The 15827-nt window shown below is 50.9% G+C and overlaps 1 protein-coding gene across 1 annotated transcript in view; it reads right to left on the reverse strand.

The window, feature by feature from the left end:
- Nucleotides 1-15827, reverse strand: part of LOC146809852 (cytosolic phospholipase A2 gamma-like) — a 680097-nt gene that overhangs the window by 619417 nt on the left and 44853 nt on the right. The gene's annotated exons all lie outside the window — the stretch shown is intronic.

Consider the following 15827-nt stretch of genomic DNA (forward strand, 5'->3'; position numbering starts at 1 on the left):
AAAATACAACATATATTACAAAAAACTCTGCAATAAATAAATCAAAACAATTCGAATTGTGATCTCTGCTGTCCACAGTGTAGACTGTTATTCAGTGTTCTTTTCCACTACCAAGAAGAATTTGGTCATTGTACTAAACCTATAACTCATCTAAAAAAGTTCTTCAAGCAGGTATACTAAAAGGATATTGTGTATATTTCAATATACGTTGTAGTTAGTTGCCTACTGGATTCTGTAATTAAACAATAACCAGTCGATCTGAATTGCGAGTAGGCCTGGGCGGTAAATTTCGTTCCGCTCACGGAATTTGCGATATTTTGACATTTTCGCGTTCCGCGAAGAGCGCGGAAATGTCAAACTTTCGCAATCTGCCGCGAAATGGAAGTATTTTTCTTGTTCGCGCTTTAAAAATGCATTCTTGCGCGCGTGGTCGTGACTTACCGGGTCCCTGTGTTTTCCGACGAGTTTTCCTATCCGTTTGCATGTGCCACAAGATGTTGGATTGTTTGTAACCGGTCGCGCTATCCCGCGAGAGTTTGCGATCGCGGACATGTCATTGCGATCGTGAACATGTCATTCGACCCGGAACAGGAAATAAGCATCGCGAGCAAAGTGTCCGCGCCCATTAGCGACCGCATGGGCAAGTTGGAGATATATTTCCATGCGATTACGCAAAAACACATTGCGAACGGGCGGGAAAAGCAATCTCCGCATCTTCACAAAAATTCCCCGTGCTCGCGGAGATTTTGCGCAATTTTGCGATAATTTGCAAAAGTCAATTTCGCAAATTCCGCCCACCCTTAATTGTGAGCCCTGCTGACCGCAGTTTAGGCCAGAGGCAGTGGTCATTAACGCCTCACAGCCACGTGCTGTTGGATTCGGAAGCACAGAGTTGGTTGCACCTGATCGGAGGGAGTACACACAAATCTTCACACACTTTAACTTCTGACATCCTCAATCATAGAATCAAGACCCCCTTTCACTGTTCGGACCTGCTCTACCGCGGTGTACTCCACCAACTGCAGTCAGCCAAGCCCAATAATCATTTGCAGCTGTTAGCTATGGAAGCACAGAGTGTGATGCACCTCAACGGAGGATGTTGTGTGAAAACCAAGCAGCAGGTAATATCTGACATCGTCCATTCTGGGATCAAGAAGACACCATTCCACTGTTGGGACCTAGAGTTGGTTGCCAATGGTCGAAGGGAGTACCTTCATCTCCACTCTCAGATGCAGTTCTAACATCGTCCATTGTGGGATCAAGACACCGTTCCACTATTGGTACCTGTTGGACTACTGTGTTAGTAGTATACAGAGCACTCCACGGTGCTGGGCCTCAGGCTGGGCGCTGTGTGCCTGTGTTGCGGTAGCCAGCGTTGATCTCAGGAGTCTTCCAAGCTCGCAGACCTTGGCCCAAAAGATTTTGCCGGCACGTGGTGGGCCCTCTTTCACATATGGCGGTGTCAAAAGGTGAACTGTGGGGCATATGTGCATTGCAGCGGCCATGACGGTTTCTGGGTACCAGAAGGCTGAGAGCATTATTCACGCAGCCACCTTCGCTCATGGCGTCAGCCTCATGGCGGTGTAAGATGCGCAGACCTGGCAGACATGTTCGCCATTCTGGAAGAGAACCACACTCAGAGAAACGTACCTTTTATTCATACCCCTACGCTAGAGATTTGGGGTGGTGAGAGGGAGCACGTATGCGCTATGTTTTCTTAATCTTCCCTACTGACTGTACTATCATGAATGCCTCCACTGTCCACTTCACTCAATAGACCATCAGTGTATGTTGACATGTACATGTCTGTGCTCTGCATACTCAAGTCTGCCCGGCACATCCCCTCAACACTTTGCATTGTATACTTTTATAGTCGAGAATCACTTGCCACCTTTGCACATATTTTGCTCCCATCTCTCCCCGCATTCTGCATTGTGTGGCAGAGGTGCTATGGCATGTTTGGTTTGTGTACATGGCAAGCCACAGTTCCCACACTACGTAGTGTTATTGTGTCTGCTCGGTGTGCATGTTGTTTGTCATGTTGTATGTGATTATATAAGGTAGTGCGTTTATTTATGAGAAGTGGTTTCTCCCATTTACATATCGCTGTCTTAAAGAGGATACAGAAGTTTTTGTCACAGGTGAAAAGTGCGACCACAATCACAGTCATTCATTACTATGCAACAATGCCCAACTGCACGGCGCTTCTAAGCTTACAGTGCCCAATCTTGCGTGCTTTCTTAACCCCTTCGATGCTCATGACGGAACGGTTCCGTCATGAGCATCGGTTGAGCTGTGCTCATGACGGAACCGCTCCGTCATGAGTAGGGATGGGCGGAATTTGCGTAATCGCGTTACGCAAATCTCCGCGAAACGGTAAAAAATCTCCGCGAACACGCAGAAATTCCGCGAACACGCGGAATTGCTTGTTCACGATGCTTTTTTCCTCTCCGCGATCGCTGTTTGCGTGCTCGGGGTGAAATATCTCGCGAACACGCATATTGAGAACGCGAACAAGCAAAAAATTTCGCGAAGTCGCGGAACGCAGATTTTTGGGCAATTTCGCGTTCTCCGCAGAACGCGAAATTACCCAAATTACCCAAATTCCGCAAATTCCGCGAGCGGAACGGAATTTACCGCCCAGGCCTAGTCATGAGCACAGCCCCTGGGGGAAGCGCTGGCGCTCCCCCCTGGGGCATCGATCGTGCCCCCACAGATGGGGATGGCAGCGGAAGAGTTTCCGCTGCCACCCCCGAGCCCCCCCACGCTTCCTGGTGACGTCAGCGCGCACAGCGCGCGCTGGCGTCATCAGGAAGCGTTGGATGCGCTGGAATTCATTTCTTCCAGCGCGTCCAACGAGGAAGGTAGGTGTTTTGCTGCGGTGTGGCGGGGGGGGGGGGTGGAATTCCAGGGCCTTGAGGCATCGGGGGAGAGGAAAGAGTATTTCCTCTCCCCTGATGTCTCAATGCTGGGCATTCCTGTTCCACGATCGCGCACAGCGTCGCGATCGTGGGACAGGAATGCCCCCACTAGACCCCAGGGATGTTGTTTTCGGCCATTTGGGAAGCGACCCCTTGGGCAAGGGTCGCTTCCCTGGGGGACAATATTTTGACAGACTTTTCTGCCCCCCCTGGGGCAGATCGGTCTACTTTCGGTCCGTTTCTGCCCCCAGGGGGGGCAGAAAAGCCCACTAGACACCAGGGATGTCGTAATGGTGAATTGGGAAGCGACCCCTTGGGCAAGGGTCGCTTCCCTGGGGGAGAAATTTGGCAAAGACTCTTCTGCCCCCCCCGGGGGCAGATCGGTCCACTTCCGGTCCGTTTCTGCCCCCGGGGGGGGCAGAAAAGCCCACTAGACACCAGGGAATTTTGATATATTGATATGGGAAGCGACCCCTTGGGCAAGGGTCGCTTCCCTGGGGGTGAATTTTTGCAAAGACTCTTCTGCCCCCCCTGGGGGCAGATCGGTCCACTTCCGGTCCGTTTCTGCCCCCAGGGGGGGCTGAAAAGCCCACTAGACACCAGGGATGTCGTAATGATGATATGGGAAGCGACCCCTTGGGCAAGGGTCGCTTCCCTGGGGGAGAATTTTTGCAAAGACTCTTCTGCCCCCCCTGGGGGCAGATCGGTCCACTTCCGGTCCGTTTCTGCCCCCAGGGGGGGCAGAAAAGCCCACTAGACACCAGGGATGTCGTAATGATGATATGGGAAGCGACCCTTTGGGCAAGGGTCGCTTCCCTGGGGGAGAATTTTTGCAAAGACTCTTCTGCCCCCACTGGGGGCAGATCGGTCCACTTCCGGTCCGTTTCGCCCACTAGACACCAGGGAATTTCGATATATTGATATGGGAAGTGACCCCTTGGGCAAGGGTCGCTTCCCTGGGGCTGAATTTGTGAGAATTTGTGCACAGACTTTTCTGCCCCCCCTGGGGGCAGATCGGTCCACTTCCGGTCCGTTTCTGCCCCCAGGGGGGGCAAAAAAGCCCACTAGACACCAGGGAATTTCGCAATTTTGTTATGGGAAGCGACCCCTTGGGCAAGGGTCGCTTCCCTTGGGGAATCATTTTTGCACAGACTTTTCTGCCCCCCCTGGGGGCAGATCGCTCCACTTTTGCTCCGTGTCTGGCCCCAGGGGGGGGGCAGAAAAGCCCACTGGACACCAGGGAATTAGTGTAAATAAAAATGGAAGTGACCCCTTTGGCAAGTGTCACTTCCAGGGGGCAATTTTTATAATATGTATTTGGCCCACCCGCCCCGGGACAAAGTAGCCTTTTTTTTCCTGCTGTTTTCTGCCCCACCTGGAACATAACGATTGACCATTTGGGTAGTAACATAGAATGTTGTTATGTTTATTGTTTTTTTTTTGTGAATTGCAATAGTAATGTTTTTTTTTTTTACTTTTTTGTTCTAGGTGAAGGCTTTTGCTCTTTTGAGTTTGCCGTGTTTCTGGCGGTTCTGCTGTTTGTGTAGTTTGGTAAGAGACTCTTTTTTGTACAATGTAAATGTGTTTGATTTCTCTGCATGAATTTTTTTTGCAAATGGTGTAATAATAGCAGTATGTTTGTTTTTTGAGTGTCAAAAACTTTTTGCATTGGTGCTCGATGTGTATTTTGTTGTCTTGTGAGTAATGTGTTTTTTTTTTCTTCTTTCTAGTTTGATATCGTTGGTTTTTGCTGTGTCACTGCAGAGTTAGTTTCTGATGAGTGCAGCTGTCTCTTGTAATTGGATTGTATCGTTTTTGAGTACATTGATCTTTGTGATAAAGGTACACATTTCTTTACTTACTTGGTTTGCACATTGTTGGTTGTTGTTGACTTGTTTGTGCAGTCTTCTATCTTAGTAAGTATAATGGCTAGCCGCAGGATGACTGCTCAGCAGGTTGTTGGTTTGCTGTTTGAGTCTTCCTCTGATATTGGTTCAGAGACTGACTCTGCATCTGAGGGAGAGGAGGCAGGGGACGATTCTGGCAGTGAGTTGTCTCTCCGTATGGAGTCATCGGATGATGAAGATACTCTTAGTGCGGATGAAGTGCCTGTGTTAGAGGAGGAGACTGATGTGCCGCTAGTGCGGCAAGAGGCATCTGGGTTGCAGGCTGGGGCTGCAAGGCTTCCCGTTGGTGTAGTGCGGCAAGAGGCTTCTGGGCTGCAGGCTGGGGCTGCTAGGCTTCCCTTTGAAAGTGATGACCTCTGTGTTGCCCCTGGCATGGTGCAGCCGGCATTGCTAGAGTTTACTGGTGTTCCAGGGTCTAGAGTGAATACTGAAAACTTTTTGCCGGTCAATTTTTTTCAGTTGTTTATGGATGATGTGTTTTTTGCAGAGATTGTTGAGCCGACTAATTTGTATGCCGAACAGTTTTTGAGGGACAACTGTGCCAGTCTTAAGCCACACTCTAGAGCTACCCGGTGGACTCCCACAAATGTTGAAGAGATGAAGAAGTTCTTCGGTTTAACTTTTTTGATGGGCTTGCTAAGGAAGCCATCAATGGCTTCATATTGGTCTAGCAGTCCCTTGATGGCAACGTCTATTTTTCCGGCAGTCATGACTCGTGACAGGTATTTGCTTCTGCTTCGGATGATGCACTTTGTTGATAATGGTTTAGCGTTGCCACGAGATCACCCTGATTGTGACCGTCTTTTTAAGATTAGGCCTGTCCTTGATCACTTTGTTGATCGATTTCCTGAGATCTATGCTCCTGGGAAACAAATTGCAGTGGATGAGTCTTTGGTGTTGTTCAAGGGCCGCTTGGTTTTTAGGCAATACATTCCTAGTAAGAGGGCACGCTATGGAATAAAGCTGTATATGCTGTGTGACAGTAGGACTGGATATGTCTCTAATTTCAGGGTGTACACCGGTAAGGAATCTAGGTTTAATCTCCCTGGTTGTCCGTCCACTTTTGGAGTGACTGAGAAAATTGTTTGGGAACTTGGAAGAGGATTTTTTAACAAAGGCCACCATTTATATGTAGACAACTTCTACACTGGTGTGCGGTTGTTCAGGGAATTGGCCAAAGTCTACACTCTTGCTTGTGGCACAATCCGCTCTAACCGTAAAGGTTTCCCGAAAGAACTTGTGTGTCAAAAGCTTGTGCGGGGATAGTGCAGTGCGTTGCGTTGCCAGGAGCTTCTTGCTGTGAAGTTTACTGACAGGAGAGATGTCTACATGCTGACTACCATCCATGATGAAAGCACTGCACCTGTGACTGTTTGGGGTCAGGTCGCTGAAGCGCGCAAACCTGTGTGCATTTTAGACTATAATAGGCACATGGGTGGTGTTGACAGAGTAGATCAGAGGTTGGAACCTTACACTGCTCTTCGTAAGGCTTACATTTGGTACAAGAAGTTGGCTATCCATCTTTTCCACATGGCAATGTTTAATGCTTTTGTTGTGTTCCAGGATTCTTGCCCTGAGTCAAAGATGACTTTTGCTAAGTTTCAGGAGTCTGTAATAGGCAGCCTTGTTGTAGTGGAACAGGCAAGTGTTCCTAGAGTTGGACTGGTGGAGGATGTTGCTAGATTGAAAGAACGCCACTTTCCAGATCACATTCCTCCCACACCCGCAAAAGATTTTCCCAGTAGGAGATGTAGAGTCTGTTGGCGAAAAGGTTTGCGGAAGGAGAGTCGTATGTACTGCCCCGACTGTCCTTCTCATCCTGCACTGTGTCTCTCTGCTTGTTTTAGAGCGTACCACACCCGAAAACATTTTTGGGAGGATTCTTGAGTGGTAAAGTGAACTGCCTGGTCTGTATTCTTTGGATAATTTGATTCTGTTTCAAGGTTGGTGTTAGTGCAATGTATTTAGTTGCTGATTTTCTGTTAGAAGATTTGTATCTATTTGCAATTTGTTTGTGTTTTTTTAAAAAAAAATCCTAAATGTGATGGCGGTGTGTGTTGGCTTGCGCTTGGCTGTTGGTGTGTGTGGACTGGCACTTGGTTGGTGGTGTGCGTGGAATGGTGCTTGGCTGGCGGTGTGCATGGACTGGCGGTGTGCGTGGACTGGTGCGTGGCTGGTGGTGTGCGTGGAATGGTGCTTTGCAGGCGGTGTGCGTGGACAGGTACTTGGCTGGCGGTGTGCGTGGACTGGTGGTGTGTGCGGACTGGTGCTTGGCTGGTGGTGTGCGTGGACTGGAGCTTGGCTGGCAGTGTGCGTGGAATGGTGCTTGGCTGGGTGTGTGCGTGGACTGGTACTTGGCTGGCGGTGTGCGTGGACTGGTGGTGTGTGCGGACTGGTGCTTGGCTGGTGGTGTCCGTGGACTGGCGCTTGGCTAGCGGTGTGCGTGGACTGGTGTTTGGCTAGCGGTGTGTGTGGACTGGTGCTCTGCTGGCTGTGTGTGAGTATTGACTTTCTGCTGGTCACTACACACACTGCTAGCTGAGTGCCACTCCACGCAATCCATCAACCTGTGTAGTTGCTGTGTCTGGATTGTGGGCGTGTGAAAGTGATGGGCCCTTGAATGGCGCTGTGTGCTGGTGTGAGTTTTGTTATGTGATGGGCCCGCGGCTGGCGGTGTGAATGGTTTTGTATGTCTCACACGTATGAAAGGTGTGTGAATGGCCTGTGAAGAGGTTGGTGCCTTGTCGTGGCTTTACAGCTCACGAGCTGTGAGTCAATGGTTCAGTTTCTCGCCCTTTCAATTATTACCAGTGCATTTCATTTCTGTGAAATCACTTGCTAATACAATTGTATCTACTGAACCATCACTCACCCTCGTGCCAAATCCAACCAGTATGTGTGTGTGCTTGCGGATTAGATGGCTGTGCAGTAATATTTGTCTTTCTGAAGCAGGGTGTACCTTGTCCCTTTTTGGTGAATTTTGTAATGTGTTGCTTTTGTGCCTGGTGGTGCGAATGGTCTTGTTTGTATCACGTATGAAAGGTGTGTGAATGGCCTGTAAAGTGGTTGGTGCCTTGACGTGGCTTTACAGCTCACGAGCTGCGAGTCATTGGTTTGGTTTTTTGAGAATTTAATTATTGACAGTGCATTTCATTTTTGTGAAATCTCTTGTTAATAAAATTTAATACACTGAACCATGACTCGCCCTCGTGCCAAATACAACCAGTATGTGTGTGTGTTTGAGGAATAGATGGTTGTGCAGGAATCTTTGTCTTTAGTTTCTCTGGCAAGGTACACTTTCCATGCAAGAATAACCCACCAACTGTAGATATTGTCGAAAACCCTTGGGAATTCATGGTGATGTCTCTCTAGTGAATTGAAAAATATTTTTTATCCCCATTGTCCTGTAAACCTCAAACTGTCTGCCACATTTTCTTTGCAGTATTATTCCAAAATTCTCACGCTGTAGTAACAATAGTTAATCTGGTTTTGCAAGGGGGGTTACTTTAGTTTTTTGCCCGGTGCTCTGTGGCCATCTAGGGAAACCTACCAAACCCACACATTTCTGAAAACTAGACACCCGGCGGCTTCCAGGGAGGTATGGCTTGCGTGGATCCCTCAACGTTTCCTTACCCAGAATCCCCTGCAAACCTCAGTTTTTGCTCAAAAAATCACTTTTTTCACACATTTTGGGGTGGGAAAGTAGTGGCATCACCGGGCTCACACAAATTTACCACCACCCAGCGTTCCCCCAGGTCTCCCGGTAAAAATGGTGCCTCACTTGTGTGGGAGGCCCAAGTACCCGCGGCAGGCAAGGGCCCAAAACGTAGTGAGGCGACATCAAAATGGCCTATCGCAAAACCACCTGGTTTTGCAAGGGGGGTCACTTTGGTTTTTGGCCCGGTGCTCGGCGGCCATCTAGGGTAACCTACCAAACCCATGCATTTCTGAAAACTAGACACCCGGCGGCTTCCAGGGAGGTATGGCTTGCGTGGATCCCCCAAAGTTTCCTTACCCAGAATCCCCTGCAAACCTCAGTTTTTGCTCAAAAAATCACTTTTTTCACACATTTCGGGGTGGGAAAGTAGTGCCATCACCGGGCTCACACAAATTTACCACCACCCAGCATTCCCCCAGGTCTCCCGGTAAAAATGGTGCCTCACTTGTGTGGGAGGCCCAAGTACCCGCGGCAGGCAAGGGCCCAAAACGTAGTGAGGCGACATCAAAATGGCCTATCGCTAAACCACCTGGTTTTGCAAGGGGGGTCACTTTGGTTTTTGGCCCGGTGCTCGGCGGCCATCTAGGGAAACCTACCAAACCCACGCATTTCTGAAAACTAGACACCCGGCGGCTTCCAGGGAGGTATGGCTTGCGTGGATCCCCCAACGTTTCCTTACCCAGAATCCCCTGCAAACCTCAGTTTTTGCTCAAAAAATCACTTTTTTCACACATTTTGGGGTGGGAAAGTAGTGGCATCACCGGGCTCACACAAATTTACCACCACCCAGCGTTCCCCCAGGTCTCCCGGTAAAAATGGTGCCTCACTTGTGTGGGAGGCCCAAGTACCCGCGGCAGGCAAGGGCCCAAAACGTAGTGAGGCGACATCAAAATGGCCTATCGCTAAACCACCTGGTTTTGCAAGTTGGACATCTGGGTTAAATCCATCATTCTTTTGCTCACCATGCCACCCCAGTTTAGACCTGGCTATATGCAAATCAGTCTTGACCCTGTGCCTCATGGGAACAGTCTAGCCTGAACTGCCAAGCCAGGTCCTCCCTGGACCTGAAACAAGCATCCTAGGACCGGTTTCAGGGTTTCACCCTTCTTCAGCCAGGATAGCTTGATTACAGTGGCACAGTGAGCCCAGGACTCACGTCTGAGCATACCTGGCGCACTTAGGGTGAAAAAGCAAAAGACAGTTCGGGCTGGACTGTTCCCATGAGGCACAGGGTCAAGACTGATTTGCATATGGCTGGGTTCAAACTGGAATGGCAAGGTGAGCAAAAAAACTATGGATTTAGGCCCAGATATCTGTACTGGGGTGAATGTATGCCATTGTACTGCATTCTGTCCATCAACTGTTTTTTTTGCATTTGTCACCCCGAGTGGGACTGGTATGCTCAGACGTGAGTCCTGTGCTCTCCATGCCACTGGAATCAAGCTATCCTGGCTGAAGAGGGGTGAAACCCCGAAACCGGGCCTAGGATGCTTGGTTACAGTCCAGGGAGGACCTGGCTTGACAGTTCAGGTTGGACTTTTCCCATGAGGCACAGGATCAATACTGATTTGCATATGGCTGGGTTCCACCTGGAATGGCATGGTGAGCACTAAAACGATGGATTTAGGTCCAGATCTCTGTACTGGGGTGAATGTATGACATTGTTCTGCATTCTGTCCATCAACTGTTGTTTTTGCATTTGTCACCCCGAGTGGGACGGGTATGCTCAGACGTGAGTCCCGTGCTCTCCATGCCACTGGAATCAAGCTATCCTGGCCATCAACTGTTGTTTTTGCACTCGTTACTGCTCGAAAAGCCAGGTCTTGAGGAGTCTTCTGAAGGTCACCAGATCTTGAGTCTGCCGTACGTGGATGAGGAGTGTGTTCCAGGTCTTGGTGGCGAGGTGGGAGAACGATCTGCCACCGGAGGTCCCATTTCGGAAGCAGGGGACTGTGGCGAGGGTGAGGTCGGCAGAGCGGAGCTGGCGGGTGGGGGTGTAGAGGCTGAGTCGTCTGTTAAGGTACGCTGGTCCAGTGTTGTGGAGTGCCTTGTGTGTGTGGGTGAGGAGCTTGAAGGTTATCCTATTGTTGACAGGGAGCCAGTGCAGGTCTCTCAGGTGGGGTGTGATGTGGCTGCGACAAGGGATGTCAAGGATCAGGCATGCAGAGGCGTTCTGGATGCATTGGAGCCATCTCAGAAGTTTGTCCGAGGCTCCTGCGTAGAGGGCATTTCCGTAGTCCAAACTGCTGCTGACGACGGCCTGGGTGACCTTTCTTCTCGTTTCAGTGGGGATCCACTTGTAGATCCTGCGGACCATGCAGAGGGCGTTGAAGCAGGAGGAGGAGACGGCGTTGACCTGTTTAGTCATGGAGAGAGTGATTCGAGGATGACCCCTAGGTTGCGTGCGTGGTCGATGGGTGTTGGAGCGGTTCCCAGTGCGGTCAGCCACCAGGAGTCATCCCAGGCCAAAGGGGTGGATCCGAGGATGAGGACCTCCGTCTTGTCCCAATTCAGCTTCAGTCAGCTGTTCCTCATCCATTCAGCGATGGCCTTCATTCCTTCGTGAAGGTTGGTTTTGGTGGTGTGGGGATCCTTGGTGAGGGAGAGGATCAGCTGGGTGTCATCGGTGTAGGAGATGATGTTGAGGTCATGCCGACGGGCGACGTAGGCGAGCGGTGCCATGTAGATGTTAAACAGCGTTGGGCTGAGGGATGAGCCTTGGGGTATGCTGCAGATGATTTCTGTGGCTTCAGAGCGGAAGGGGGGAAGGCAGACGCTCTGTGTCGGTGGCAGCGATGAGGGCAGTCTCGGTGCTGTGGTTGCTGCAGAACCCGGACTGGGTAGGGTCCAGGATGTTGTTCTCCTCGAGGTAGCGGGTCAATTCTTTGTTGACCGTCTTCTTGATGACCATCGTCGGGAACGGGATCAGGGAGATGGGCCGGAAGTTTTTGAGGTCCTAGGGGTCCCCCTTGGGTTTCTTGGGTACGGCATTGATCTCGGCATGCTTCCAGTTCCCCAGGAAGATTGGTGTCTTGAAGGAGATGTTCATGACTTTCTGGAGATGGGGTGCGATGGCTGTGCTGGCTTTGTTGAAGATGTGGTGTGGGCGTGGGTCTGACGGAGATCCGGAGTGGATGGTGTTCATGATCTTTATGGTGCCGTCGTCGTTGATGTTGGTCCAGGAGAGCAGGCGGTTGGTGCAGATGGTGGTCGTGTGGGCAGAGGTCTCAGTGGTTGTCGGGGCGGTTGTGGCGTTGAAACTGTCGTGGATGTCTGCAATCTTGCGGTGGGGGAAAAGCCAGCGAGTCTCACAGGTCTTGCGAAGCTGGGATGTCGTTGGTGTTGGAGAGTTCCTTCACGCTGTTGAAGGGCTCTTTGCTGGTGTGCGCGTTGTTGTCTAGGCGGTCTTTGAAGGAGGCCCTGTTGGCAGATTTGATGACATGATGGTGTCTGCGGGTGGCGTACTTGTGGGCTGCGTGGCTGTCCGGTGTTTGTTCACAGAGCCAGATCTTCTCCGGCTTTCGACAGGAAGCTTGGAGGCCAGAGGTCTTCAGTGAACCAGCTGGCTTTCTTGCCGGTGTGACTGTTGGAGGGTTTCTTGATCAGGGCGAGGGAGTTGGCGCAGTCGTCGATCCACCATCTGAAGTTGCGGGCGGCGGTGTCGGGGTCAGTGGGGTCAGCTGACGGGCTCTGGGCGAGGGTGGTGGTTCGCTGGTCTTTAGTGACTTTGCTCCAGCAGCAGCAAGGCATCTGTTGGGTGCGGTGGTGCGTGGTGGGTTTCTTGAAGGTGAAGTGGATGCGGTGATGGTCGGTCCAGTGAAGTTCAGCGGTGTGGTTGAAGGAGACGTGGGGGCTTGCGGAGAAGATGGGGTCAAGCGTGTGACCAGTGGAGTCGATGGGTGTTGTGACGAGTTGTCTGAGTCCGAGGTTGGCTAGGTTGTCGATCAGGGTGGTGGAGTTGGTGTCGTTGTTGTTCTCGAGGTGGAAGTTCAGGTCCCCGAGGAGGATGTAGTACGTGGAGGCAAGGACATGTGTGCTGATGAAGTTGGCGATTGAGTCGCTGAACTGTGGTCGGGGTACGGGGATCTGTAGATGAGGGTTCCTCTGAGGGTGGTGTTGGGGTCGGTGTGGATCTGGAAGTGCAGGTGTTCGGCGGTGCTGAGGGTGTCTTCGGTGATGGTCGAGACTCTGAGAGTGTTCCTGTGGACAAATGCGATTCCTCCTCCTACTCCGTTGGTGTGGTCCCTGCGGGTGATCTTATAGCCTTCCGGGACAGCTATGGCTATGTCGGGTGCCGAGGCGGGGTTCAGCCAGGTCTCCATCAGGAGGGTGACGTCTGGGGAGGTTGAGTCGAGAAGGTCCCAGAGTTCAACGGCGTGTTTGCGGGTGGAGCGGGTGTTGAGGAGGATGCATCTGAGGTAGTTGGGTTCTTTCCTGGTTGGCAGCATGAAGCTGCAGTTCCGGCAGTTGAAAGCTCTATGCGTGCGCTTTGAGGCGGCCAGGAAGCAGGTGTGTGATCGGCCAGTGTTACATGCGTGGAGGGTGCTGGCATTGTAGCGTGTCGGGCGTCGTGGCATTCGCGCGGTCCAGGGGTCCTAGCGCTGGGCACGGACCAGGTGCAGATGGGCGTAGACGGGCTTGCCTTAGGCGCGCCGAAGGCCCGTCAGCGGTGCGCCCGCTGCGCACGGCCTCCATATGAGGGGATGTGGGAGGGAGGAGCAGCTGGTAGGCGGGAGCAGGGCGGCGAATGGGATTGCAGGGAGCGGGCCGCAGGGACGCAGTGGTGGGAAAAACGGGTAGGGGGCCGTGGGAGAACTGGGCACAGGAAGGAAAAACAAGATTTGGCAAGAAAAACAAGTTCAGGCACAGAGGAATAAAATAAGTATGGGCAAGAAGTAAGTTATGCACAGAGGAAAAATACAAGATTAGTCTAAACAATGCAGGCCAAGGCAGGCAGAGCTGTGCAGCGGCATGGGGAGTGACCTACCTGCGAGCAGGGTCAGAGGTCGCTCCTTTCACCGCTGCGCGGCCTCCATATGAGGGGATGTGGGAGGGAGGAGCAGCTGGGAGGTGGGAGCGGGCAGCGAATGGGATTGCAAGGGGGCGGGGCTGCAGGGACGCAGCGGCGGGAAAAATGGGCAGGTGCTGCGGGAGAACTGAGCACAGGAATGAAAAACAAGTTTAGGCAAGAAAAACAAGTTCAGGCACAGAGGAATAAAACAAGTATGGACAAGAAGTAAGATAGGCACAGAGGATAAATACAAGATTAGGCGAAACAATGCAGGCCATGGCAGGCAGAGCCGTGCAGCAGCGTGGGGAGCGACCTGCCTGCGAGCAGGGTCAGAGGTCGCTCTTTTCACTGCTGCGTGGCCTCTATATGAGGGGAAGTGGGAGGGAGGAGCAGCTGGGAGGTGGGAGCGGGCGGCTAATGGGATTGCAGGGGGGCGGGCCGCAAGGACGCAGCAGCGGGAAAAACGGGCAGGTGGCCGCGGGAGAACTGGGCACAGGACGGAAAAACAAGTTTAGGCAAGAAAAACAAGTTCAGGCACAGAGGAATAAAACAAGTATGGGCAGGAAGTAAGTTAGGCACAGAGGAACAATACAAGATAAGGCAAAACAAGGCAGGCTGAGCCGTGCAGCAGCGTGGGGAGTGACCTGCCTGCCGCAGCTCACGATCCCATCCCCGAGTGTACTGGCACCTCACCTCAGCACCATCTCACTCTGGGCAAAACAGCACTTTCACACCGCTAGAGGTGAATACTTCGCTTCACACTCCCAGTATAGCACACCCTAACCACCCCACAGAGCTCACAGCGCTATAGTCTAAATGCATACCAACACCACTTGCACAGCTATGCTACAGCCGCCAGTATGCTACAGTGCCCAGAGCACATCAGTTTACAGCAATCAGCTCACGTTTTCATCCCGAGTGTACCGGCACCTCACCTCAGCACCATCTCACTCTCGGCAAAACAGCACTTTCACACCGGTAAGGGTGAATACGTTGCTTTACACTCCCTGTATAGCACACACCAACCACCCCACAGAGCTCACAGCGCTCCTAGCCTCCTCTTTCCTACCTTTTTGCCCTTTTTTCCCCTTACTCGCGTCAACGGAATCACAAAATGGCTGCCAACACTTCCTAGTTGCAACCGTTCGCAGCCAATAACCAGCAAGTTTGTGCTCGTAATGTCTTAGACAATCAGATGGCAGAATTCCCAAATATCGATATCTGTAAATTTTGATATTTCTCCAAAACTACTGAACAGATTCACACCAAATAAACAAAAGTGTGCTTTCTAGACCCTTCCCCCTACCAAATTTGGGGTAATTCCGTTCACCCGTTCGACCTGTAGCCTTGTCTAAAGTTTCCTATGGAAATTGCATGGAGAAAACACTTTTTTCTCAGACCCCCCCGTGATGAATCACCCCCAACCTTTCATAGGAGCTGATATGAACAAAGAATTAGTTTGGAAAATGTCATGAAGATTCATCAAACAACGCCAAAGTTATAAGCAAAACAAATAATGCTCTTCCTATTGAAACTTGGTCCTAACTATAACTACCTACTGGCGACCACCAATAGGTAATATATATATAATATTTCATTTGTTATGAATTGTTTTGCTGGTTTGTTGCATTTTATGTATCAATTTTCTTCCATCAACCCGGCTACTTTTGTTTCCGATTGATTTTCGGCACCTTTTTAAGTAAACACACTCTAAGTTGCAGTATTTCTATTATGTTTATTAACACTGAGCATTGTGATTGGGTGAACCCTATTTTAAATTGTATGGTCCGGCACCAGCGCGTCAGGTGATCAAGATCGCGGAGGCGATCGAAACGCGTCTGAGGCGGACACTTGTCTGACAATGAAATAAAAAGTCAGAATTGAAAAATTTGGAATCGTTTGCTGTTTTTATTGTTGGACGTCAGCATTGTGCGTGGTGAAGAGGTCCTTACCTGTTTGCAGCTCCCTTTGTCTTACTGGGGAGTTCAGGACTTTGGTTCTATACAATTTCTTCCGGATATCGGCTGAACTCCGGATTTTTGGACCCTCTCCCTTTTAAGTGGCGTGTCCGTGTTTGGCCGGACATCACATCTGTGATTCTACGTGACTCGGAAGGAGTAATCTGGTCACGCCCCCCGTGCCTCGCTACAGTGTTGCAGCATGTCTCCGTAAGCCAGGCGAGGAAGTTTGTTTCTCTGGAGTCGGCGGACCCCGGACGGCTCTCTTCAGTCGCTGGTAAGGAGTGGGACACTGTCTTTAAAGAGGTCATT

The sequence above is a fragment of the Triturus cristatus genome, chromosome 7 (assembly GCF_964204655.1).
Source record: "Triturus cristatus chromosome 7, aTriCri1.1, whole genome shotgun sequence".
NCBI classification, from domain to species: Eukaryota; Metazoa; Chordata; class Amphibia; order Caudata; family Salamandridae; genus Triturus; species Triturus cristatus.